Source organism: Telmatherina bonti (genome assembly GCF_933228915.1).
Source record: "Telmatherina bonti genome assembly, chromosome: 10".
Lineage (NCBI taxonomy): Eukaryota > Metazoa > Chordata > Actinopteri > Atheriniformes > Telmatherinidae > Telmatherina > Telmatherina bonti.
In genome coordinates this window covers 14535798-14562697 of record NC_136628.1, presented here as the reverse complement: position 1 = coordinate 14562697, position 26900 = coordinate 14535798, and the positions used below count along the sequence as shown (strand labels likewise).

General features: G+C 42.0%; 1 protein-coding gene across 1 annotated transcript in view; it reads right to left on the bottom strand.

Moving 5' to 3' along the window:
• fstl4 (follistatin-like 4) overlaps positions 1 to 26900 on the bottom strand; it is a gene marked incomplete at both ends in the record, with an annotated part of 237648 nt that overhangs the window by 167031 nt on the left and 43717 nt on the right.

The following is a 26900-nucleotide window of genomic DNA, read 5'->3' as shown; positions in this document are numbered from 1 at the left end:
CTCTGACACCTGTCGTACAGGGACCGGACAGCTCGTACAAGGGGGTCCGGTACCCCATACTCCCGGAGTACCCCCCACAGGAGCCCCCGGGGGACACGGTCGAATGCCTTCTCCAGGTCCACAAAGCACATGTAGACTGGTTGGGCAAACTCCCATGCCCCCCCCAGGACCCCAGAGAGGGTATAGAGCTGGTCCACTGTTCCGCGACCAGGACGAAAACCACACTGCTCCTCCTCAATCCGGGATTCGACTATCCGGTGGACCCTCCTCTCCAGGACCCCTGAATAGACCTTACCAGGGAGGCTGAGGAGTGTGATTCCCCTGTAATTGGAACACACCCTCCGGTCCCCCTTCTTAAAAAGGGGGACCACCACCCCAGTCTGCCAATCCAGCGGTACTGCCCCCGATGTCCACGCGATGCTGCAGAGGCGTGTCAGCCAGGACAGCCCCACAGCATCCAGAGCCTTAAGGAACTCCGGGCGGATCTCATCCACCCCCGGGGCCTTGAAGCCAAGGAGCTTTTTGACCACCTCAGCGAACATAAACATGCACAACAAAATCTAATATTGCCCCTCATAACATTTCATTGCAGTTATGAGACACTGTGAAGGATGCTTGACTATTACAAGGGAAGAAACGCACATCCCAGAGGGGATGTGCACAATGTGAGGCCATTGTGCTCATCCAGCTTTGAGGCTGAGTCAGTCAAGATGCTGAGAGGGGGGTGAGCCCTATTATCCTTCAGTGGAATAAGGGTAAAATAACCTACTGGCCTGAGAAAAAAAATAAATAAATAAATAAATAAAGCTCCACTCCTTGCTTTTGTAATCAAACTGCTGAAAAGAGAGATTGAATTTGCCTGGAGTATAATCACATCCCAACTCTCAGCATATTCAATAAGAGGGCTAATGTGCTCTCGTTGGAGGACACAAGTCTCATAATTGCATAAAAGCGATTTCATTTGAATAAAGGTGATTTTAATTTCGCATTTTACTTTACTGGCACCATCAGTTTCCCTTTAAGGTGTCACTATGGCGACAAGCAAGCATCTTTAATGCCAACAAAGCACACATGACTTAAAATAATAATAACGAAACTCTAAGTGACCAGGATCTCTCCTGTCATATGGGAAAACAATCTGGGGATAATTTCATGACGTTTTACAGATGATGTACTAAATATTTATTCCATCACTGTAAATAGTAATTAAAGTGCATAATAAATAACTGAAGCCCAACATAGCCTGGAGGTACCGGATGCTACTGATGAGTACTTTATCATAATCAAGTATCAGGAGGAAGTTGTGGTTTTTGGGGATGCGCCAGGTGATTAGCCCGGTGGGAGAGTAGAAACAAGGAGGATGCTGGGAAAAAGACAGACTCAACTCTTCTTTCTCCAGTTTACTAATTGTTGTGCGTGTCTCGGCAAAGCATCTGTGGGAAATGCAAAGCCGCGCAGCTCCCTCGCCACCTCGCTGTTCATGTCAAGGTCGGGGACGATTACAAGATCGTTTGTATTCTCCAAGCGTGAGAGATTAAACGCTTAGCAACAACCGTCCAGTGGCGTTTACCCGCCGGTGTTGCTGCTTACTTCCTCTTCCTTACTCCTCTGATGTTCTCCCCCGCCCGCCTCTTTCTTTGCTCCGAACACCCCCCCCCCCCCCCCCCCCCCCCCCCCCCACCCCCTCCTTTGCCCTTTTTCCATTTTGCTCAGAGAAAAGAGTACACAAACAGCAGGCGCTCAAACAACAGCAACAACAGCGCCTAAAAGTTGCATTTACAATACACAAGCTGTCTGACATTTAGCTAAGTCTTTGTGCTCATGCTTATCTGCCGAGTAAGTCCTTTGTCTCACTCTCTCTCGGACCATGCTGGCTGCAATTGTGCCTTGCTTAAGAGGCTAAAAGTGCCGTCTGATAATCCTCCCTGTCTAAGCTGCTGGCAAAGTGCTTTGAACGGATCAAGCTTTCAGCGGTGCCAAGACAATGCCAGGCTGACCATCCAGTGTCAAACATCACATCCTGCAGCTCTAATTCGTCCTCCTCATTCTTCCTCCTCTAAACCATCTTCCTTATTCTTCCTCCTCTGTTGTTTACCATGCGCGGGTGTCCTCTTTCTGTCTTTCTGACACATTTCTTCAGGTTTCGGGAAAAACAGAAAACAGATTTCAGCAAGTGTAATTAAAGATTTCCAGGATGTTTTGTAGAAAGCACAGTTGATAATTACATGGCAGCACAAGGACATGGTGATTTGGCTAGACCTTTTTTTTTTCTTTTTCATTTTATTTCCTGTCATGGAAGGATAGTAAATAAACTTATAACAGAATTAGCTAAATCCCCGACCACGCTGGCCTCAGCCATCACTCATTCCCTGTGATTAAGTATTACAAATATAGAAGTATATACGGAAAAGTCCTATCCAAAGTGAGGCATACAATGAACCTGGACGCAGCTGTCTTTGCATCATACATCACAGCCACATAAGCACACACACACACACACACACACACACACACACACACACACACATAGACAAAATGCACAACCTTAATCTGGGAGCAAAGCGCTTATGTCTAACTTTCCCTCTATTTTAGAAACCCAAATACAGCTTCACATATTTATACCTGAGGCTAGACTCTCAAGCTCCTGAAATTAATTTAACATTTAAAGGCAATCACGAGAAACTTTTTTTTTTTTTTTTTAATTTTTGCTTAATCCATCTCCACAGAGGGGCTGTTTGTTGTTCTTAATATACTTCCCTCAGAGAAACACAAGGACACTTCTGAGCCTCTTTCTAATTACACTGGAAGAACATTTACTCCACTGATGTGGGACTCTCTGCCTGAAGCACTACTGTGTTATCCATCCCTTACAGAACGATGAGGCAGTCGCAAGCCTTTCAGGATGCCTGTGTGTGACATTTATGATTTTTATTTTTTTCAGCCAGCAGATAGATGTGGTGCTTTGCTATCTTTTTCTCAACACGACATGTAGTAAAGTTAGAAAGTGAGTATGTGAAGGGAACGTACACACGTACATTTTCCAGCCTGAGGAGACCCCAGTCACGTTTGCAGATCCTACAGATCATTTTATTTGCTCTGTAGCAGCTGTGGATAATTAAATATTGAGACGCGCCGTCAAACACTGTCTCCCCTGTGCTGCACAGTTGGACAAAGCACTTCTGACATGCACACTGAACTGGAATATCAATGGACACCAGCGTCCCTCAGTGTTAGGTGAGATATGCTGTAACACACATGCACAGATAAGGACACGCTGTCATTGTATGACCAAATCATTTTATTTTTCTGGGTAGACATTTGGAAAGAAGCTGGAAGACAGATAACTAGTGGCAGAAGGTGGTGCAGCTTTTCTAGTTACTTTGTTGTTTGAGAAACAAACAAAAAAAAAAGTAATTATTGTAATGATATTAACCTAAATATCATTACGTCATACAGCAACCACCCACATCAAGAAATAAATGAATAAATAAAGTCAATAAGAAGAAAATCTCAACAATGCTCCACTGCTGGCTGGAGCTTTTACATTTGAGATGCAAGAAGCTGCATGATTTAAATGAGCTGGTGTGCAAATCGTGCTCGTGCCACTGCATGTGATCCAGACTATTTTCAGTTATTATCATTCACAGTGTCATCTACAATGACAGCTCATGGAACACAGAAGACATCATTAGTCTATCAACACTACATCCTCTATTATCCTAACCTATTGATAATTCTCCAAGGAATGCACTGAGAAAAGTAGCAGATACAGATATCTGGGGGCTTGTCTTGATGTGATCTTGCTGAATTTTAATGAGGCCTACAAAAAATAGTGATAATAAAAAAGTAAGAAATAAAGACTATCTTTATAAAACCATATCATGACAGGTGTGTTGTCAGGTAACAATGCTATAATTTGCTTAAGAAGCAGGGACTTACTGTTAATTAATGTGCCCACTTTACAGTCTAAACACTATTGTTTAGCGGTATGATGCTCAACGTGTTCATTAAAATCAGATATACACTGGCAATGATCTGCTTCTTGGGATTTATCAAAGTATATTTTTCTTGTAATTTTGATACAAGCTAATATTTTCATCTATTTGTGCCTGCAAACCACTGAAGGTAACTGAAAAGTCCAACTTACATATGAAAAGATAAATACTTTTTTTTTCTTGAAAACAACTGCAACTATATACTGTTTATTGCAATTAAATATTTTCTTTTCAAACTTATTATTTGATTATGTCCATATAAGCATCCAAAAGCTACAGCTGTATATTAGACAATAGATAAATAAATGAATAAATAAATAAATAAAAGTCAACACTTTTTGCTTAAAAAAGTTCGAATTACAGGAAAAGGACTGGTTGAATAACTAAATTGGGCAAATTAGTGGAACAATTTACTGGGATACCGTGTAACTTTGACCCAAACGTTAGCCTAACGTGAGTAATAATGGGGGATTTCTGGGGTGAACATATAGGGCTTGATGCATGCTGGCGGTCTGAGGGGGGAGCCCCCTTCAGAAACCAGACATTGTAAGTTTACAGGAGTGGATCCATCTCTCAAGGGATCATGTGACCTGGACCGCTTTGTTTAATCCTAACGGCTCCACCTCTATAAACACAGAGGACTCTGCTTTGTGCTACTTTTCCCTCCTCTTTGGGAAAGTTTGTCATCACTGTACAAAGTAAGATGGTAAAAATGGTGTCTGAGGAGGTCAGAAATATCAAGCGGAAAAGGTAACGACATGAGTCCACCTTGGCAAAGAATTCACTTCTTGGTATCTGATGAAAGAACAGTGTGGAAGTGAAACCCACTCCCAGTTTGCATCAGTATTGTTAAACGTGTAAGTTAGCTCTTTGTCTGTTGTGCATGATGTTGTGCAAATGTGATGAACTTTTTCACATTTTTCAGCCAGTGTTCATTCAAAACAATGGCCGTAGGTGCCTGATAAGCTGTGTCTTAATTTTGCTGCTGTTTAGTAGAAGCTAAATGCAGCTAAATGCAGCTAGTTTAAGCTAATCTGCAACAGACGAAAGCTAGCATGGCTTCCTAAACATTTTGCGCAGGTTCGCTTGGTTTGAGACAATAATGCATTTCCTATAATTCCTAGGAATATGGAAAAGTACCTGAACAATTAGCAAGTGACTTGGTTACGTTTTATGGTTTTCATACACTGTTCAATATGAAACAGTACGACTGTAATGTCCCATAAGCTAAAGGCTAATGCTGATGTTTGCATTACATTAAGTTATTGATATGAGTTGAACGCTGTCTACGAGCTGCAGGCTGGTCAACCTGGCTGGTTGCATTCTTAAGGACCCCACACAAGTTATTCTGATTCTTATTCTTGTGCCAATACAATTGATAGTAATGGTTTTGGGGGAGTTTTTGATTTGTTTTTTGTTTTTGTGATTGGATGGAGCCTGTTTAGTTTTGTGACAGTGTTGTGTGGCCTGTGCAAAGTTGCAGGTTTAACGTCCCTAGTAACCAGAGGTGTATAAAGTAGAAGTAGAAGTAAAAATAAAGTCCTGCCAAGTTTTTGGACCTACCGATAGATTCAGAACAGGTGTTTTCACTAACAGGCTCATCTACCTGCAGTGGAGCTGACCTAATTAAATTCACCTGGTTTAGTGACTGGTTGGAAAGAGCTGTCAGACAGAACTTCTACTTTCTACTTCTACTTTATACACCTTTGCTAGTGACCAGTAGTTACACTGCATCTCTTCAATGCAGGGGCCTCCAACTCCGGTCCTTGTGAGCTACCATCCTCCAGGTTTTAGTGTTTCCCCGCTGTGACACACCTGACCCAAATCAATGACTCATTAACAGGCAGATGTGGTAGATGACAACAAGTTGTTGGAGTCTTTTAGTTTGAATCAAGTGGGTTGTACCAGGGAAACACTAAAACCTGCAGCTGGAGACCCCTGCTTTAATGTTACATACAAACATTTCTTTCAAAGCAACCCAACAGCTTTCAAGTTATTTTCACCTGAACCAAAGTGATAGAAAGACAGCTTTAAGAGATAAGAGTAGGACATCCAGTAACACATGCAGTAACTTGAGTGTATAGTTTAATTTAATACTAACTTGCTACCACAGTAATTTCTCTTCATTAAATGTGGCATTGCCCATTATTTTAGCATAAAGCAGGTTAGCCATTACCTTGGAGTTCACTACAGCCAACTCAGTGGATGGCTCCAAAAGTCGCCTCATTACACCAACTCATAAAACAGTTTAACAATGATTGGTGGATAGATTAAATGTCAATGTACTAATGATGTCTTGTGTCTAAGCATGAACCCATCCCATCATTTAACTTAATTCAAGTTGACTCATGCAAACAGCAGGCCATACGAAGTTAGTCTAAACAATGGCAAGAGAAATATACTTTTTCAGGTTATGAAACAAGCAATTCAAATTTCAATTCAATTCAATTCAACTTTATTTATATAGCGTCAAATCACGGCAATACCATCTCAAGACGCTTTACAGACAGTTAAAAAAAAATAAAAAACACGCTGAAAGCCAATTCATAATAGCCTATATAAGGAAACCAACAGATTGCAGCACAGCTCCCTACTAAACCTAAACTTTCCGTGCTATCACAAAACACAGAGGAGAAACTTTTAATGATTCCTGAGACACTGCCGATGAAAAGACTACAGAAAGCAGTCACGGCTGATTAATTGTATTTGTCAACTCCCTTATTAAGACGTGCTGACTCTGCTTTCGTCTCTGTCTCGATGTTTGTCCTGCTCGCCACCTCTTCTCCCATTTATTGATTGAGGAAGATGCAAATAGAGGAGGTAATCAAATGAAAAGATGGGCCGGCTCGTGCTGCTGCTTATATGATTTCACCACCTCTTGGGACGTAAGTAATCCAGTTACGTCTTTAGCATTGAGAGCAAAAGATGTAATTTACTTTGTATGGATGACACCAGCAAACTCTCATTTATTTGCTCAATTTTCTTAAAACACGTCTGTCTTTTCTGAGGACACTGTCTGGTTAAAATTTGATTTGGGTGCAAGATAAAAACGCTTTAGCTTCAAAAGTAAACTGTGGTAACATTATAATTGAGTGATGAAGCCTTCCAGCTGACAGTAATGGTGCCGGGGGCAAGAGAAAGGTTGACTTTCTCTCCATAGAGGAGGCATATCAAGTCTGTGCCTCAGACAAAATGTCACAAGGATTATCTGGGTGGTTCAGCTGATAGATCTGTCTTCATCTTCTGATCCCCATGTATGCACGGTTGCTCCCAGTAGAGCCTCAGATCTCTTGAAAGAGCTACCTCAGAAAGCCAGGCAGTTGATGGTCCTGCTACCTTTAGCTGGGCCTGCTATATGATTCTCTACAGAGCAGATATTGGGGATTTTGAAGGGCTTTGTGGGTAATTGTTTGTCTGGGGCAGGCCCAGAAGTTAAAATATTAAGGTCCACTGCATAGTGTTTTTCTTCTAGAATCCATTTGTTTCACTGGTCTAGGTTTGAAAGTTGAATTATCAGCACATACAGTGTGACTATACCTTGTAAAACCTGAGACACCATGAAATGAGCATCTTCAGGCCTTTACTCGAGCTTGCTTTATGAAACTTTTGGGTGGTGAAGCAGCTTTAAAAGTCTGGCAGTTTTCTTTGCTCCTTGTCTCCAGTGAAACCTTTCTTATAAGTTGTTAGCCTCCTGCTAATATGTTAGCCTCCTTATTGCCATGCCATTATAAATAAATATTTTTGCATTTAATTTCTATCTACAAAGCCTTTTTCTGAATTACAACAGAGGCCTGTAGACGAAAATTCATCATAATCATAATTGTAATTCTAAAATGGTAAAACTAATTTCGAAAATACTTATCTTATTTTGAAATTTCCCTCTGGGATGGATAAAGTATTTTTTCATTCATTTGACAGAATTGATATAAAGTGAATTAAGTTGAATTGAGTTGAATTGAATTGAATATAATTTAGTCTAACAGATGATTTTTGTAATTTATGCATAAGCCTCTTGCACATGCTCGTAACTACCTAAGAAAGTCGGAAAGTTTAGATGTCTATTGAAACTTCCAAAGAGAGTTGTGTTTACTGGGAAATTGAGAACATTTTACGAAGGTTGTTGCTTGTTTGACTGTTCAAGATGAAGATGAGAGAGAAGTCCCATAAACAAGGAATACATTTTCATCGGCTACACAAACTGGAAGCCTCTGCTCTGGTACCAGTAATGCAGTGTATATTTGATCTATGGTTGATCAACAGATGACTATAAAGACATTGTGTTATGATGTGGTACTGTTATGATGTGGTGGTTTGCTTTTTCCTTGGTTCTGGGTTCCTGTTTTATTTTGGTAGTATTTCCTGTTTGGTTCCCTTGTTTGTTTGTTTAGCTTTATTGATTTCCTGGTCATTGAGTTCACCTGCGTTCACTTAGTTAATTTGCTTCACCTGTTTCTTGTTTGGTTTTTCTGTGTATTTATACCCCTCGGTTTCAGTTGTGTTTGTGGGTTCATTGTCATTCTGTTAATTGTCATTTTGTTGCTCTGCCCTGCGAATAAACCTGAGTTCTGTAGACTGGCGCCCCAACTCCTGCATTTGGGTCCACCTCCCTCCAGCCACTGTAACAGAATGAACCCACCAAACGAGGACCCAGCGGAGATGATCACTCTCTTTGAATTTCTTCGTCGGGAGGCAGCCAAACACCTCCCGACCTACGAGCCTCTGGACCCAGACCCTCTCTGGACCTCGCGACGAAAGAGACACTCCAGGCGCCGTAAGCAAAAACCCCCAGTGAGCATGACGAGTGACGAACTGGTGGGAATGCTGCTGGGGCTGGACGAAGAACCGGAACCAGTCGACACTGAGGTCCAGTCGCGGTTCTGGGGAACCAGACTGGCTATCAAGCCACCAGCTCCACGGTCCACGTATCCAGTGTCCCCGCCTGGTCCACGGTCTACCACGCCAGTGCCCAGAACCCGTCCGGCGCTGCAGGCTCCCACGCCAGCGCCCGGGTCCACGTCTCCGGCGCTGCAGGCTCCCACGCCAGCGCCCAGGCCCACGTCTCCGGCGCTGCAGGCTCCCACGCCAGCGCCCAGGTCCACGTCTCCGGCGCTGCAGGCTCCCACGCCAGCGCCCAGGTCCACGTCTCCGGCGCTGCAGGCTCCCACGCCAGCGCCCAGGTCCACGTCTCCGGCGCTGCAGGCTCCCACGCCAGCGCCCAGGCCCACGTCTCCGGCGCTGCAGGCTCCCACGCCAGCGCCCAGGCCCACGTCTCCGGCGCTGCAGGCTCCCACGCCAGCGCCCAGGCCCACGTCTCCGGCGCTGCAGGCTCCCACGCCAGCGCCCAGAACCCGTCCGGCGCTGCAGGCTCCCACGCCAGCGCCCAGAACCTGTCCGGCGCTGCAGGCTCCCACGCCAGCGCCCAGAACCCGTCCGGCGCTGCAGGCTCCCACGCCAGCGCCCAGAACCCGTCCGGCGCTGCAGGCTCCCACGCCAGCGCCCAGAACCCGTCCGGCGCTGCAGGCTCCCACGCCAGCGCCCAGAACCCGTCCGGCGCTGCAGGCTCCCACGCCAGCGCCCAGAACCCGTCCGGCGCTGCAGGCTCCCACGCCAGCGCCCAGAACCCGTCCGGCGCTGCAGGCTCCCACGCCAGCGCCCAGAACCCGTCCGGCGCTGCAGGCTCCCACGCCAGCGCCCAGAACCCGTCCGGCGCTGCAGGCTCCCACGCCAGCGCCCAGAACCCGTCCGGCGCTGCAGGCTCCCACGCCAGCGCCCAGAGCTCGTCCACCTTCCTTGCTCCATGTTCCCGAGGGGGTCCCAGGACGGGACGCTCCTCCCCTGCTCCATGTTCCCGAGGGGGTCCCAGGACGGGACGCTCCTCCCCTGCTCCATGTTCCCGAGGGGGTCCCAGGACGGGACGCTCCTCCCCTGCTCCATGTTCCCGAGGGGGTCCCAGGACGGGACGCTCCTCCCCTGCTCCATGTTCCCGAGGGGGTCCCGGGACGGGACGCTCCTCCCTTGCTCCATGTTCCCGAGGGGGTCCCGGGTCGGGACGCTCCTCCCTTGCTCCATGTTCCCGAGGGGGTCCCAGGTCGGGACGCTCCCCCTCTGTCCCGAGTTCCCGAGGGGGTCCCAGGTCGGGACGCTCCTCCTCTGTCCCGAGTTCCCGAGGGGGTCCCAGGTTGGGATTCTCCCCCACCGGCCCCAGCGCCAGCCCCGGTGTCCGAGGAGGAGGTCGCTCCTTCTCCTCTGTCTCCAGTGTCCGGCGAGGAGGTCGCTCCTTCTCCTCTGTCTCCAGTGTCCGGCGAGGAGGTCGCTCCTTCTCCTCTGTCTCCAGTGTCCGGCGAGGAGGTCGCTCCTTCTCCTCTGTCTCCAGTGTCCGGCGAGGAGGTCGCTCCTTCTCCCCCGTCTCCAGTGTCCGGCGAGGAGGTCGCTCCTTCTCCCCCGTCTCCAGTGTGCGGCGAGGAGGTCGCTCCTTCTCCCCCGTCTCCAGTGTGCGGCGAGGAGGTCGCTCCTTCTCCCCCGTCTCCAGTGTGCGGCGAGGAGGTCGCTCCTTCTCCCCCGTCTCCAGTGTGCGGCGAGGAGGTCGCTCCTTCTCCCCCGTCTCCAGTGTGCGGCGAGGAGGTCGCTCCTTCTCCCCCGTCTCCAGTGTGCGGCGAGGAGGTCGCTCCTTCTCCCCCGTCTCCAGTGTGCGGCGAGGAGGTCGCTCCTTCTCCCCCGTCTCCAGTGTGCGGCGAGGAGGTCGCTCCTTCTCCCCCGTCCAGTGTGCGGCGAGGAGGTCGCTCCTTCTCCCCCGTCTCCAGTGTGCGGCGAGGAGGTCGCTCCTTCTCCCCCGTCTCCAGTGTGCGGCGAGGAGGTCGCTCCTTCTCCCCCGTCTCCAGTGTGCGGCGAGGAGGTCGCTCCTTCTCCCCCGTCTCCAGTGTGCGGCGAGGAGGTCGCTCCTTCTCCCCCGTCTCCAGTGTGCGGCGAGGAGGTCGCTCCTTCTCCCCCGTCTCCAGTGTGCGGCGAGGAGGTCGCTCCTTCTCCCCCGTCTCCAGTGTGCGGCGAGGAGGTCGCTCCTTCTCCCCCGTCTCCAGTGTGCGGCGAGGAGGTCGCTCCTTCTCCCCCGTCTCCAGTGTGCGGCGAGGAGGTCGCTCCTTCTCCCCCGTCTCCAGTGTCTAACGTGGGGGATCCAGAGCCGGGCCTGCCTTCGTCGTCTCGGCCTCCCGGCCGTCCTCCAGAGCCGGGCCTGCCTTCGTCGTCTCGGCCTCCCGGCCGTCCTCCAGAGCCGGGCCTGCCTTCGTCGTCTCGGCCTCCCGGCCGTCCTCCAGAGCCGGGCCTGCCTTCGTCGTCTCGGCCTCCCGGCCGTCCTCCAGAGCCGGGCCTGCCTTCGTCGTCTCGGCCTCCCGGCCGTCCTCCAGAGCCGGGCCTGCCTTCGTCGTCTCGGCCTCCCGGCCGTCCTCCAGAGCCGGGCCTGCCTTCGTCGTCTCGGCCTCCCGGCCGCCCTCCAGAGCTAGGCCCTTTGGACTCTTTCCCGGGCCCTGTGCCCCTGGACTTTGTTTTTTCCCCTGGTCCCTCCTCCGGGCCCCCTCCTCCCGCCCGTCTCGGGACTCTGGACGTTTTTGGGGCCATCCGGTGGCTGGCCCTTGAGGGGGGGGTACTGTTATGATGTGGTACTGTTATGATGTGGTGGTTTGCTTTTTCCTTGGTTCTGGGTTCCTGTTTTATTTTGGTAGTATTTCCTGTTTGGTTCCCTTGTTTGTTTGTTTAGCTTTATTGATTTCCTGGTCATTGAGTTCACCTGCGTTCACTTAGTTAATTTGCTTCACCTGTTTCTTGTTTGGTTTTTCTGTGTATTTATACCCCTCGGTTTCAGTTGTGTTTGTGGGTTCATTGTCATTCTGTTAAGTGTCATTTTGTTGCTCTGCCCTGCGAATAAACCTGAGTTCTGTAGACTGGCGCCCCGACTCCTGCATTTGGGTCCACCTCCCTCCAGCCACTGTAACACATTGATTATTGCCTGTCTGTGAACATGAGGGGAAAGCTGAGAAAGAATGACTGAAGGAGGAAGCTGCAGCAAGTCTGGGAAATTGCTGAGGTAAGCACTCGCGCCAACCAGGTTTTCTCCTGGCTTAGCTGACAAAATTGTGATTAAAGATGTTTTAGACAGCTTCTAAGGCAGGTAACAATAACTTCGCCCAGTCTCTAATAATTCTCTTTCCTTCAGCTTCTTCAAATTTGCGATGTAAGCCATTTTGCTGGAATTGAAAAACACAAATGCATTCAATGGGAATACAATGTAAATAAACTTTTCTGTCTGCCTTTGGGAGTTAATGTTCTATCTGTGGAGTATTGCAAAGTGCAAAGAAAAATCATATTCTTAAGCTTCATATTCCCATGTAGGTGTGTCAGGCACAGACCAAAATGATCTGGCATTAACTGAAGGTGGACCATCAGTCACCTAATCATAAGCAGGTCTGTTGGGTCTCTGATTCTCACTGAGAGTGGTCACCTCTAAGGACTTAGAAAATATGTAAGGAAGGCGGCAGGCTTTTACCTTTGTAAAATAATGACTTCTTGATGCAGACTCTGGGGATTTCCTTCAAATTAAGGAGAAAAAAGGCTGAAAATGGGAATAAAATAATTATGTACTGTAAACATAGGATTAGGTAAGTGATGGTCGTATGTCTGATAGTCAAGACTTTGCATTTTCTTCTTTGGTGAAACAGAAGAGAGTTCAGAGTTGTAGACTTTTTAACAGCATTATATGTTGTATGTGAATAACATTACGCTGGGAAAGATAATGATTCTTAAATTCCACTGAGAAAAGGTACAACTACATTGGATGCAGAGCATGATTAAATGAAGTTGTATGTAAAAATGTGTTTTAGACGCACCCAGATTCATAATCTGAAACATTCATGAAACTCTCATGAATGGATAAATAGAAGCTTTGTTCAGCAGAACTACGAGCTACGATGTGCACACCATCTGCTCCTGGAGCTTCATGGTTTTGCTGTTAACTCTTTTGTAGATTTGTAGATTCTTCATATTGTAAAATTTAATGTGGTTAACCCTTTAAACTACGGGAAAAATACTGGTTATTTTGCAAAAATGCAGGTTTTAGACTGCGTAAAAAACAACAAAAAAAATTAGATAAAGTCTCAGATAAACAGGAAGTCCTATCAGAAAATGATCAGGACATTTTACTGTTCAATATACAGACACTTCCAAATACCACACTAAACAGAATATAGAATAGTTTAACCACATTAAAATATATGTTTGAGCTGGTAATAAGTGACTGAATCAAGTTAATCAGGGAGGTCTCGCCAAGTGACTTTGTATCCACCATGATTCACTGCAGCTTTCCCACCGCTGCAACTAAAACAAGGTTTCTACTGTAGGTCTTGGACATCACTCCTTGGTTTTAAAATAATGGCAGCACTACTGGGGATTAAAAGAGCTCCCAAACAGACTTTTTATTTTATTATTATTATTATTTTTTTTTTTAATAATGTGACCGTGAGAAATATAATTACTTCTGGAAAAAAGATCTTCTATAACTGGAGAACATGATCTCAAATTTTCAAGGCTAGATTTCAATTTTTCATTTCAGTGTTTATGTGTCTACAGATGCACATGGAAATGTTTAGTTTTCCCTTTAATGCAGCATCTATCACATTCGATTGGTATATCTTTATGGTGAAAACTTTGTTCAAAACTCTGTTGAACCCCGTCTCATACGTCTTGGTCTCTGGTGGATACATTTTACACTGCAAAAATTTTGACATATTGCAACAAATAAATCATCGGGATTTTTGCTTCACAATTTTAAAATAGATTATAGATATTGAGATATAGATATAGATATTTTTTAAATCAATAAAACTAATCCATTATAAATTTTTTGTCTCATTTTTTGTTTTATATTGATCTGTTTATTTGTCTCTTTGGGGGTTATAGCAGCAGCATGATGGTCTGGCTGCTGTGTTGTTTTTTCCTCTTTGAAAACAAGAAAAATAACAAAGAAGCAAAAAAAAAAAAAAAGAAAAACGTTTGTACCATTGCTTTTTGTTTTTAGTCTACAAATATCAGCAATATTAAGGAATAGTGAGAATCACAACTTAAATCGAATCGGTAACCAAAAAATCGGAATCCGAATCGAATCGGGACAAAAGCATATCGTCACAGCCCTAGTGATAAGCTATAAACAATACACACTTCAGACTAAATTAAATAATTTCCACACTATTTGTCCTTGTGGTCAGGCTTTAAAGAGTTAAAGAACACATTCTTTCCCCATTGCTAGAGAGCTCTCTCATGTTAGGCTCCCTCTACACTACATCTCTTTATTATCAATAACATCTTAATCCCTTTGAACCATCTTCAGCTTCATCATGCTCCCTCCTCTCACCTTTTATCTCTGTATTTATACATGTCTCTACAATATATACACCGTATTTCTGCTGACACAACACCTGCACCTCCCTCGCTGCAGGGCTCTGGGAGAACAGAGACCAACAAGCCACGATGGCCTTGCTCCCACAGCAAGGATGACTAATAACCTCTGCAGGGCAAGAGGCTGCAGAGCTGAGGCACAAAGGTGCCTTCTCTGTTGGGTGGGCTGTGGCTGCATGCTTAATGCTATTTTCACACAGAGAGTTTTCTGTGAAAATAAATGCTGCGTGTCACTTCAGCAAGATCAGGGTTGCTTTCAAAAAGCATTTACCGAACAAAGATAAATAATACGCTGCATTTATGTTGAAAAGGTAGAGTTTAATTTCTGTTAATACTAACTATGATTGTTGTAATCATATTATAAGTATAGTAGTATAAGACGGTGTGTAACAGATGAGGCCTTATTTCTGCTTCAAGGCATTAATCAGTCATTTTCTTAAACAACGGCTATTATTAGGTTAGTTTTTGTCCTCTTTAGTGTTTTCTGGCAGAAATAAAATTTGATCATGATTAACCATAGATTACATTATTTGTGTTTAGCGTAATGAATCTCATCAGGTCAAACAGTGAAGGCTACTGGTACTTTAATGGAAGACCTTCAATTCCCAGCATTGAGGTAAAATCTGCATCAGGCAGCTGGTGGGAAACATGCACTCCTGGCACACAAACTCTTTGTTATATATTTCTCACCTCTTGAGGATTACAGGGATTTTCTGTGACTTGCCTGCAGCACCAACACATAAATACTACTATAGCTTTAAAACAGAGTACACACTAAAATGATTTACTTAAAATAGGTACACCTGTCGTATTGTATTTTGAAATCATCTTCAAAAGCTCCCATTAAACAATTTTCCTATTATTGAATTCTGCATAAGGCATCAGTGCAGAGGAGCAAAGCACTCCGCTACTTGCAATCCTGCTGGGATTCAGCAGTTTTCATCTCCTGCAGCTTCATGCATGACTGCCTGACCCTCCTCATCAGCCTCTCTCAGGCTCTTAAAACCTCAGCTGTCACACTGGGCATACAGCGGCCGCCTGGTAACCACCATGACATTACTCACAAAAATCGCAACCAGGTAAGGGAGAGAACTCAGAACTGCATATTTCTTTCACAAACTCACTAATGCTTCAAAGCTCCGGGCCTAAGCCACAAGCTGCGAGCTGCACAGACAACAACAATTGTGTTCACGCCGTTTATCATGCTACAGGCCAAGATCAAGCTGATTGGCCAACCGTGCAGTTGTCAGCTTTGCACATACCATAAATCTATTTTCTTTTTTTTTACTTTTGACAGATGTAACTGATGTTTTTATTTTGTATTTTACAGCAGGATGTGGTGGATCTACAGCAGAGGAATAGTCATCCTCAGGGCTCACTGTAGAACTCATCCCACACCACTGGATCACTGCAGACAGACCAAGAGCAGGATATATGCAATCAGTCTTTGAATGTCCTCATTCTGACCTCCACGCTTGTATACCAGACTGTGAAAGAGGCTTTGGTCATATAATGTGAGTAAAGGGTGACTGAAAGTTTCCTTTAGCATCAGACTAGTATTTAGCTTCAAAGGCCAGAATCCATGGAGGGGGACATCGATGCCAAAGGATCCCAGAGAAGCTGAAGCGACATGAAACATGAAAAGGAATTTTATTCTGTTCGGACATGGAGATATGAAGCCATTTATGAATAGAGTTTACCTTTTCAAACAGATATCTATGACACCATAATGCTGCATCATTGTTAGGTTTGTTCAGATGGAGAAGCATTAAATGTGACTGGTGTGACTGGTAGCCAACTATGAACCATATTTACTAACTGTGGTTGCCATTGAGGTCGTAATTAAAGACTTTTAGAGATGGAAAGTAGGTATAAACGTAAATTATAAATTCATAAAAAAAAATCCTGTAACTCTCGGTAAAAATTGAATCATGAGTTTAGCATTAACAAGCTTTATTTTTTTGTTGTTTTTTTCTTCCCCCATCTTGGCAGACGTGGAGGATTCCCAAATGGTCTGTGCTATTATTACAAATCCCTCCCCCAGGTAATATCAGTCCGTTGTGAAAGGAGATTTTCACTTCATGTCATCACCAACGCTGCACTCGCAGAAGGTGTAGATGAAGAGGACGACATGTGAAAGCTAGATAACTGTGTGAAAAATGAGTGTGGATGCAGATGCCATACGTTCCTATTGATTGTGTTCCGCCTTTGTGTCTGCATAAATATATGAAGAATAGATTTTTAACGTCTTGTGCTCATTTATTTATGCACGTTCTACAATACAGTGTTTTATTTCTGTGTATTAAGATATGAACAGTTGTACATTTTAATCTCATTTCATTATAAAGAAGATATTTCAGTTCAGCGAGTTGTGGTCACTGATGTGTAAACAAAGCTGTGGCGCATTCAAACACATTGTTTGGACTCTTTAGACAGAAAAAATTAGAATGCAAAGAGCAGAACCGACTGAAGCAATGTCATTTTGATGGGTGTACTGCTTGACCTAAGTCAAATTATATCTGAAAGTATATTAAGGAGCAGCAGTCTTCTTCACATATTCTGTTAAACAGACCTGTGAATATTCCATCGCCTGCAGCTTTACACTCTCAAGTACTCCTTTTAAGCACCGACAGCTTGTGTGCCTTATTGAAATACCTTTCAGCAACAACGTTGTAACCTTTGATTTTCCCATCAAGCCTTGATGAGTAACAGTGTGAAATGTTGTGCCGTGAATGCACTGCATGTGCTGGAAAATTATAGCTTACCGTATCTGTTTATTAACATATGCAAAGACAAAAATAAAACTGATTTTAAGAGTTGGCAAACCTATTTTCAGGGCTAAAAGTGTGGTGCTTTTATATATGTATGTATATATATATATATATATATATATATATATATATATATATATATATATATATATATATATATATATATATATATATATATATATATATATATATATATATATATATATATATATTTTTTTTTTTTTTTTTTTTTCTAATCGAAAAAAATTTTTCGCTTCACAATTTTAAAATCAATTTTTTGTTAAAAAAATCTTTTTGTTTTCAAATATATATATATATATATATATATATATATATATATATATATATATATATATATATATATATATATATATATATATATATATATAAATATATATAGTTTACACATATACACAAAGATTTATATAAGGATGGGTAGATGGTAAACAAATCAAGAAAAAAGCAGAAACTGAGGTAAAGACAGAATTAAAAAAAATAAATAAAAAGAAGCAGCTTAGCTTGGTTTGTTTCATGATAAATTATTCTAATTATTCTAAATTCATGTAAAATTTCACCAGATGAAATCAGATGGAAATCACATGACTAACAGGTGTATTCTGTGCTTTTAGAATTTAAATGTGTAAGACCACCAATACAAGCAAACACACAGTGAAAGGTGTGCTGCAGGTGTCACTTCTGAAAGATAAACAAGGCTGGACTTGAGCAACTTCTTTGCTACCACTGCAGTGTCTCTGACTGCAAAAAAAGGCATCATGAGGGAAGGAGAGGCTTTGGAGAAATAACTTGCAGGTTTTTATTTTGAAAACAATCAGTATTCTTTATGGGAATACTCCTGTTTTAACCGTCTTGCTTTTATTTAGTGTTTGGTTGGTTTTATCCAGCAAATCTGTTAAAGTTTAACAATTATAGATCAAGGTTTTGCTCCAAACTTTGAATGTTATTTCAGTATATTAACCATGTTGAAAATAGATTTTATTAGGAGGTAATGCAGAGGAGCACTGGCAAAGTGGAGGCAGTCTCCACAGTCCCACAGGAAGCAATAAAGACAAAGAACCGAATGTGTAAATAAAAGAACTTTAAATGAGGAGAGATCTGCCAGGACAAACCTTTACAGACTCTCTGGCATAAAAATAGTACCTAAAAAAAAAAACACTGCAGTCCACACTGCTTTCAGCTTGGGTTTTTAAAGCAAACCAAGGTCATGCAAGGACACAAGCTTCTGCTCGCTGCCTCACCTGTTATTTGTTATTGAACCACTCATCTCTATATGGGAAAAAAAAACACATTTAGCAAGAAAAAGACAATTTCTAAAGGAGATTTGAAAAAGTGCACATCACAACATGGGGAATGAAAATGAAACTTGGGAAGCATTCAAAGATAAATTGTAAAACGAGCTTTGAAGGTAAAAAAAAAAAATAAATAAAAAAACTTACTGTGACGAGAGAAACTATTCTATTCTACAGTCAGTCAAATGTTTTTATCCCAAGAGACGTACATGTGATAAAATATCAATTAACCTCACATGCATGTCTTGTGGCAGGAAGCCAGAGTACCTGGAGAGAACACACACATTGGGAGAACATGCAAACTACACAGAGAGGCCACCCAGTCAGGGCTCAAACCATGGACCAGTGGACCACCGTCTTGCTGTGTGGCTGAAACGCTAACAACTTCGCCACCGCGCTGCAATGGAAGAGCTGATAAGCACCAGAACAAATGCATATTCTTCCCAAGAAAAAAACAGCAACGGAACACCATTTTCTTTTAATCTAACGCTACAATAAAAAAGATTTACAGAATAAACTTTTATCTCTTATCTGACTCCATATCATTTGCCTCCTAGCATATTTGCTTCGAAGCTACGTGCTTTCTATGTCTGCAAACTTAAGAGTGTTCAGATTACGTAGGCTACGGAGTGTCCAACGTAGATGAGACGGCTGACCTGGCGTAGAGAATTACCCATCATGCACCTGTCCCCCATTGCCCAGCAGATGCACACGCAACATCCATCCAAATAAAGTGTCCCCATTCTTTTATGAAACACAGAAAAAATAAATAAATAAACAAAATGGAGCCAGAATTCTGTATTTTACTTCTTTTTGTTTACCTGTGTGTCAAAATCAGAAAGATGTGGAGGAGGTGTCCCAGACGAGCTCTCCTCATGCTGACAGCGCACCCAGTCCAGGTAATGTTAACCTCTGGAAATAATACTGGGAACAGCTGTGTAACTAAATTAATTTGTAGTTACTAAGGCAACAAGCCAATGCTACTGTCCCTCCATTTTATCTGCACATGGACGCAAATGGAACTGAGCCTCATTTGTTTATTAAAACCTCATTTACTTTAAAGAAATGACCCCAAAGTCCGGTGATGAAAATATACCGCTGCTGCCCTCTCACTGTGTCCTGGATGCTTGCAGATTTATACAACTAGCTTAAAATCCTCAGCTTCTTACTTCCTGCCATGTTGTGCACAATGAAATCTGGGAAAACCTTCAATACATGCCAAAAGAAGTGCTGGTTTGTAACATGGATTCAGAGGAGCCTTTCAAACAGGACAAACTGATTGGTGCGCCACTATGACGTCCGCAACTCGTCCAACAAAGCTGCACTTTAAAGTGTGTTGACCCTGAATTGTACGGAAGCTTAGAGCTGTCATCCTCATAAAAAAAAAAAAAAAAAAGTTTGGGCCTTATTACGTTATAACGTGATAGTTTTATTGTAAAAACGTGAAACGTATCACGTTATAACATGATAGTTTTATTGTAAAAACGTGAAACGTATCACGTTATAACGTGATAGTTTTATTGTAAAAACGTGAAACGTATCACGTTATAACGTGATAGTTTTATTGTAAAAACGTGAAACGTATCACGTTATAACGTGATAGTTTTATTGTAAAAACGTGAAACGTATCACGTTATAACGTGATAGTTTTATTGTAAAAACGTGAAACGTATCACGTTATAACGTGATATGTTTTATTGTAAAAACGTATAACCACTTGAACGCTGGAGGGATTACATCTCTCAGCTGGCCCGGGAGCGCCTTGGGACCCCCTGCAGAGTTGGCGAATGTGGCTGGGGAGGGGGGCTTCCCTGGTTACTGCTGCGATCAGAACCGGTAGAAGAGGGATGGATAGATGGCACTTGGATGCACCGATGATATTTGCATTCATAGCGATTCGCGCGCTGCTCAAGTTTCAATTAGACATTATGCCACGTCATGGGGATTGGACTAATTTTTCCTTCTGTACAGACCCATGCCTTTTAAAACTGTCCTTAAACCACGCATATTTATTACAATGGATCGAAAGTGTTCCAAAGCAACATAATTTCACAATGTCTCAACCCAAGTATGAAGAAAAACTATCAAGTCCTGTAAATGAGCCATTTGTAATCTCCTATCCACCCCGCAAACAATTTCCTCATCTAAAGTCGAAAATGACCAAGTTCACGTTTTCAGATACATGGTATGTTTCACGTTTTTACAATAAACTTCTCACGTTATAACGTGATACGTTTCACGTTTTTACAATAAACTTATCACGTTATAACGTGATATGTTTCACGTTATTACAATAAACTTATCACGTTATAACGTGATACGTTTGACGTTTTTGCAATAAACTTATCACGTTATAACGTGATATGTTTCACGTTTTTGCAATAAACTTATCACGTTATAACGTGATATGTTTCACGTTTTTACAATAAACTTATCACGTTATAACGTGATACGTTTGACGTTTTTACAATAAACTTATCATGTTATAACGTGATACGTTTGACGTTTTTACAATAAACTTATCACGTTATAACGTGATACGTTTGACGTTTTTGCAATAAACTTATCACGTTATAACGTGATATGTTTCACGTTTTTACAATAAACTTATCACGTTATAACGTGATACGTTTGACGTTTTTGCAATAAACTTATCACGTTATAACGTGATATGTTTCACGTTTTTACAATAAACTTATCACGTTATAATGTGATACGTTTGACGTTTTTACAATAAACTTATCACGTTATAACGTGATACGTTTTTGCAATAAACTTATCACGTTATAACGTGATACGTTTGACGTTTTTACAATAAAACTATCACGTTATAACATAATAAGGCCCAAACTTTTTTTTATGAGGATGACAGCTCTACGCTTCCGTAGAATTGGTACACAGTTATAATGTAAACTTAAAAATTGACCTAGGCAATTATGCTCTGTGCTTTAATGTGACAAATGTGCATTTTTTCATACTACAGATTGTTTTAGCCAAGGAACCGAGCCTTGATCATGGAGCATCTTATGTGTTTGAACAAGTTAGACAACTTGATACTAGCATCGTAGTTGTGGGATCACCTGGAAATGTTGCCAGAAAAGCCAAACAAGCCTTCATCTGGCTGTTTTTATGTTCGGAATAAAGCTTCGTTTCTTTTGCTTGTTGTTTCCTTTTTCCTTGGTCAGTCTATCCCAACACAAAGACAAACGCTCTTGTTCATATTCACTCCTTGGGAGAATTTAAAAACATTTACATTCATGACCTGTGGTAACCTCAGCAGACACCTGCTGCAGACATACTGAACCAGGCAGGTAAAGGGAAAGGTAAGAACAGAAAAGAACAAATTTCAAAGTACTGAATAAAACATGAACACTTATTCCCTCTCATACAACTGGCAACTCTTATGTTTAAATAATGATTCGCCTTAGGCTACCCGAGAGGCATCAGAGAGAAAATAGGTGGATACATATTTGGATAAATAGACAAATATAATTTAAATTTACGGTTTAAATCTCAGAAATCAGAATGGGAGTCAAAGAGGATTCGGACAGGCACACAAAAGCAAACGAACACACACTCAAAGCCGAACCAAAGGAAGCTTATGAATAAGTAACGAAAAATCCGCAACTGAAATAGCTTTGACTGAGCTTTGACCAGCGAGGGACATTCAGTGAGTGATCTCATCAGTGCAGCTGTCCGGTCTGCTCGGTGGTCAGGAGAGCCGGCGCGGTGCTGACAGCTGGCTGTCATTACGCCAGGAGAGACGGGAGACGGCAGAGCAGGAGGGAGATGGTGAACAAAGAAAGGGTGCAAGAGGAAAGGTGAAAGAAAAGAAAAAAGAGGTGGAGAGGGAACCGGACAAAGACAGCAGAGAAATGTACAGTGACCTCTTGGCCTTGATATATTTGGCCCTGTGGTCCGACTCCCGGTGCTCCGGTCAGGTTGGGTTCATACTGTCAGCTCGTCCTTGCAGAGCATGTGACATTTGCTTGTCTGTTCCAGTTCCTCAAGCAGCTCCATCGCTGATTCACCATGTAACCAACAAGCTCACAGATTCCAACAGATTTTCTAAGTGGAGCGCAATATTTTTAACATTCTGTTAAAAGAAATGGTGTTTTACATCACAACTAGTGACATAGCAACAAGCCAATAGCATGAATCAGTTTCACTATACCAAACAGACACTGTAATCATTTGTAAGACATGTAGAGCTTTAAATACGGTTGTCTTGTGCACGATCAGGATGGGGAATTGGATCGAAGTCAACATTCAATGAATTGGCTCGATTTGTTTTTGACCTATAAATTGCCCTGAGATGACAATATTGTGATGTGGTGCAATACATTCATTCATTCATTCATTTTCTGAACCGCTTATTCCAATTCAGGGTCGCGGGGAAGCTGGAGCCTATCCCAGCCGGCTTTGGGCGACAGGCAGGGTACACCCTGGACAGCTCGCCAGTCCATCGCAGGGCGGTGCAATACATATAAAGCTGAATTGAATTGAAAAGAAAATAAATATTATGTTTTAATAAGCATTATGTGAAAATTTAAGACTCAGTATAAAGAATGTGGCACAGATTGTTTTTGTTAAAACAAGCTGATTGTTTTTTATGTGTCTGATTTAGTTCCAGAATTAAACTGCATTTAGATGTTTGCTTCACCATTTGTGATTTGATATGACAGGAAGTGATTATGTTGCAGTGACATATTATCATATTGGTGATATTCTGAAATAAAACAAATCACAAGCAGATTGTGGCAGAATTTCTTAGAACAGCAAACACCAAATCTTTAATATTTGTACTATGAGACACTTTAAATACAGTTTTGGAACCCATCTTTGCTGTTTTTATTTTTAGGGTGTCTGGTTATTTTTCAGCTCAATAACCGGACATTTTTCGTTTTGTTCATGTATAAATATTTGCATACACTCAATGTCATATCAAGTTTTCTTCCAACGTCCACACCTACCCCAATAGGAACTGCAAAGACCTGCATCTGTCCTTTTCTACAACTTCTTCCAGTCATTATAGAAGCCCTTCTCTCTGGAAGCTTCCTTAAAGACTGCATTTATAAGTGGCTTTTTTGAAAAACACTTTAAAAACAACACTTTTATTACAACAATTTTAAACTGATAGACTGCTTGTGACATGAAGTAACAAAATACATAAATCTGTTTATCTATCTATCTATCTATCTATCTATCTATCTATCTATCTATCTATCTATCTATCTATCTATCTATCTATCTATCTATCTCACATCAGCCTTTGGGGAGCTGGATCAAACTAGTTCTGATTCGGTCCAAATAAAGAGAGTCTGTCCACTTACACAGGTCTCGGTCTGTTTCAAGCAGACCAAATACAGAAAGCGGACAACGAAAAAAGTCACTTCCTACATTTGACGTAGCATTGCATTGTGGGTAAATACGTAGCGAATGTGTTAAAAGTCTTCTGCCTCGTATGTTGTTCAAACTGTGCCCATTGTTGCAGTGTATTTCTGCAGTATACTGGCATAAGACTAAATAAAAAGCCCAAAACAGCCATAGTTTTGTCTCCATGTTTAGCTATATATATATATATATATATATATATATATATATATATATATATATGTATATATATATATATATATATATATATATATATATATATATATATATATATATATATACACACATGTATATATATATATATATATATATATATATATACATATATATATATATATATATATATATATATATATATATATATATATATATATATATATATATATATATATTAGCGGAAGGCTAAGTCGTCGTCCCCCCCCCTGTATAGGATGAGGGGTTTAAGCTCTTTTGGAACACCTGATGTGTTTTCATGAGGTCAAAAATACAAGTCTTGCCTGAAGATGTAGATGTGGTCCGTACACAACCTGGATTTCAGTGTACTGTGGATGTTAAATATAGAGGTGAAACCACACAGCAGCTACTGTAGCTTTGCTTGCCTTGTGGGTAGAAACGCTCGCTGAGGGCATTGTTTTGTGCTGACTTAAAACTTTCCACACTCAAGTTCCTGAGTTGTGCACCTAGACAATTAGAAAAGAACAGTTTGTTGACAGGGTTTTTCTTTTAGCCAGGCTGTAGAGGGATTAACCAGCGAAGAAGTGTTCCATGTACAACACAAGAAGCCGAAAAAGCAACACTGATGTGACAAAACAAACAAACAAAACGTCTTTAACTTTGTGAGTTTTTGGAGCCAAAAATGAGTTCAGACTTTTTAAAAACCTGGTGCTTGTTGGCGAGTTCACACAGGGGGCAAGATAGGAACACTCAGCTTCAATCAGATCACAATTCATAATAGATGGCCATGTAAATATCTTATGAGGAGAGCAATGGAGAAAATGACTTGTTCTCAGGAACACACACATGCACACAGACACACGCATGAATGGGCAAAGAAGTGCGGACAGCAGATCCAGAAAGCAGACGTCGCTCTCCGGCATGGTAGACAAAAAAAACATGTCATAGAGTGAATTTATTTAATATTTATACTCAATTTTAATGGATCTTTTGTGTGAATGCATTCTTGTTTTCAAAGTTGTCCAAGAGCATGTTCAACACAGACGGGACAGGTGAAAACCAGCTGTGCTTTTTCTTAAAAGAAGTTAATTTACACTTAACTAAAGATTGAATAAGTTTCTCAGAGCTTCCATTAAACATTAAAATGTAATGAAAGGTTAATTAAGCTGCAATAAAAGAGTTAAATATGTTCTTGTTAAGTGAGAAATGGAACTTCTGGATCATTCAAATTGGACAGAACATTATAGTATCAGGTACAATTTCATAAATAGTCTTAAATCCTGGGAGAAGTTAAAGAAATGAACTTTCTTAAACTAAAATCTGGCAGCAGATCTACTTACAGAGTTGGGATTGTGAGAATTCAGGGAAAATACTATTTCATGCAGTAAATTAATAGAGAAGATCTGTCATAATCAGTTTTATAAGTGTTGAAAAGTTGAACTAACACACACATGTAGTAATTAACATGTTATAAAAGGAAAAACATCTGTAGTCAACATAAAAATATAGCAAATACAAATAGAAAGCCTTTTTTTTTTTTTTTTTTTTTTTTTTACTTTATAATAAAGATGTGAAACTATATTTTAAATAATTAGAAGCCAACAATAAATGACACAGGGTTAGTAAAGATTAGCATAAATATTAAGTTAGGAGATAATTTTATTGAAGCTAATCAAAACCTATTAGCCCTGCGATGGACTGGCGAGGCATGTGTACCCTGCCTTTCACCCAAAGACTGCTGGGATGGGCTCCAGCTTCCCCACAACCCTTCATTGTACTAAGTGGTTAGGATGATGAATGCAAAACATATTAACATGTGTGTTTACATTCTCCTCCATTAACCTTTTGTTCATCTTGGTTTTAGGGTTTATTGTTGAAAATCTAACGTAAGAAGGAGACATAAAAAAGAAAAAAGAAAACCAAAACAAACAAAAATAATGCTAAAACATTAAATAAAACCTTGTTTAAGCATGTCATATCTAAAGATAGACTTATGAATACCACCAGTGAGATCGTTCATTTGCACATCCGTTTGCTTCATAACCTGGAAGTTTGGCTGCTTTAGCGAGACCGTGTCCTGTGCCATCGAGGTGGTGATGATATTATGAGTGCAGATGCTGCGCTCAGTCCTGCAATGCCCCACAGGGGAGCACTAAAAGCCAACCTTGACCCAGTTGACCATCAATAATTCAGCAGAAATCAGGGTTAGAACGAGTGCATCGCCAAACGACACACCACTTCCACAGCTAGCCGAGGAAACAAACGGCCTCCAGCATCATAAAGTTTGCATAAGGCCCGAGCTTCTTCGTTAGCCGTTCACAGGGAGGAACATTAGCTCCATTACGATGAAAAAAGAGGAGTGATGGGTGGAAAGAGCAGAGGGAAAGTGGCAGTGAGTCATCCGCCATATCGGGTCCCCGCTGAGACCAACCTGGCCTGTGGAAATGCTGGACACTGCTGTAGCGGATGCAGGAGGCCATCAGCAACTGCTTGCCATGCTGGGAACACTGTCAGCCATGTTAGCATAGAGCAAAACTAACAGATTAGTCTGACAGCAACAGACGGATGAGAAAGGAAGAAAGAAAGTCATAAAAAGTAGCGATGAAAAGAAGAGAAGAGGCATTTATTATAATGTATAATCTATGGGTTTATATTAAAACGATTCAGTGCAGAGAGATTGTTCACTCCTGAGCTGTATGATCATATTTAAAGGGCACACTGTGGGAAAAAGGAAACAGTACTGAGTCTTTCTTTCTGCTCCAGTACACAGCAGGGCGGCTTCATTTCACAGATTCAGCAAACAGCACTTTAATATACTGATT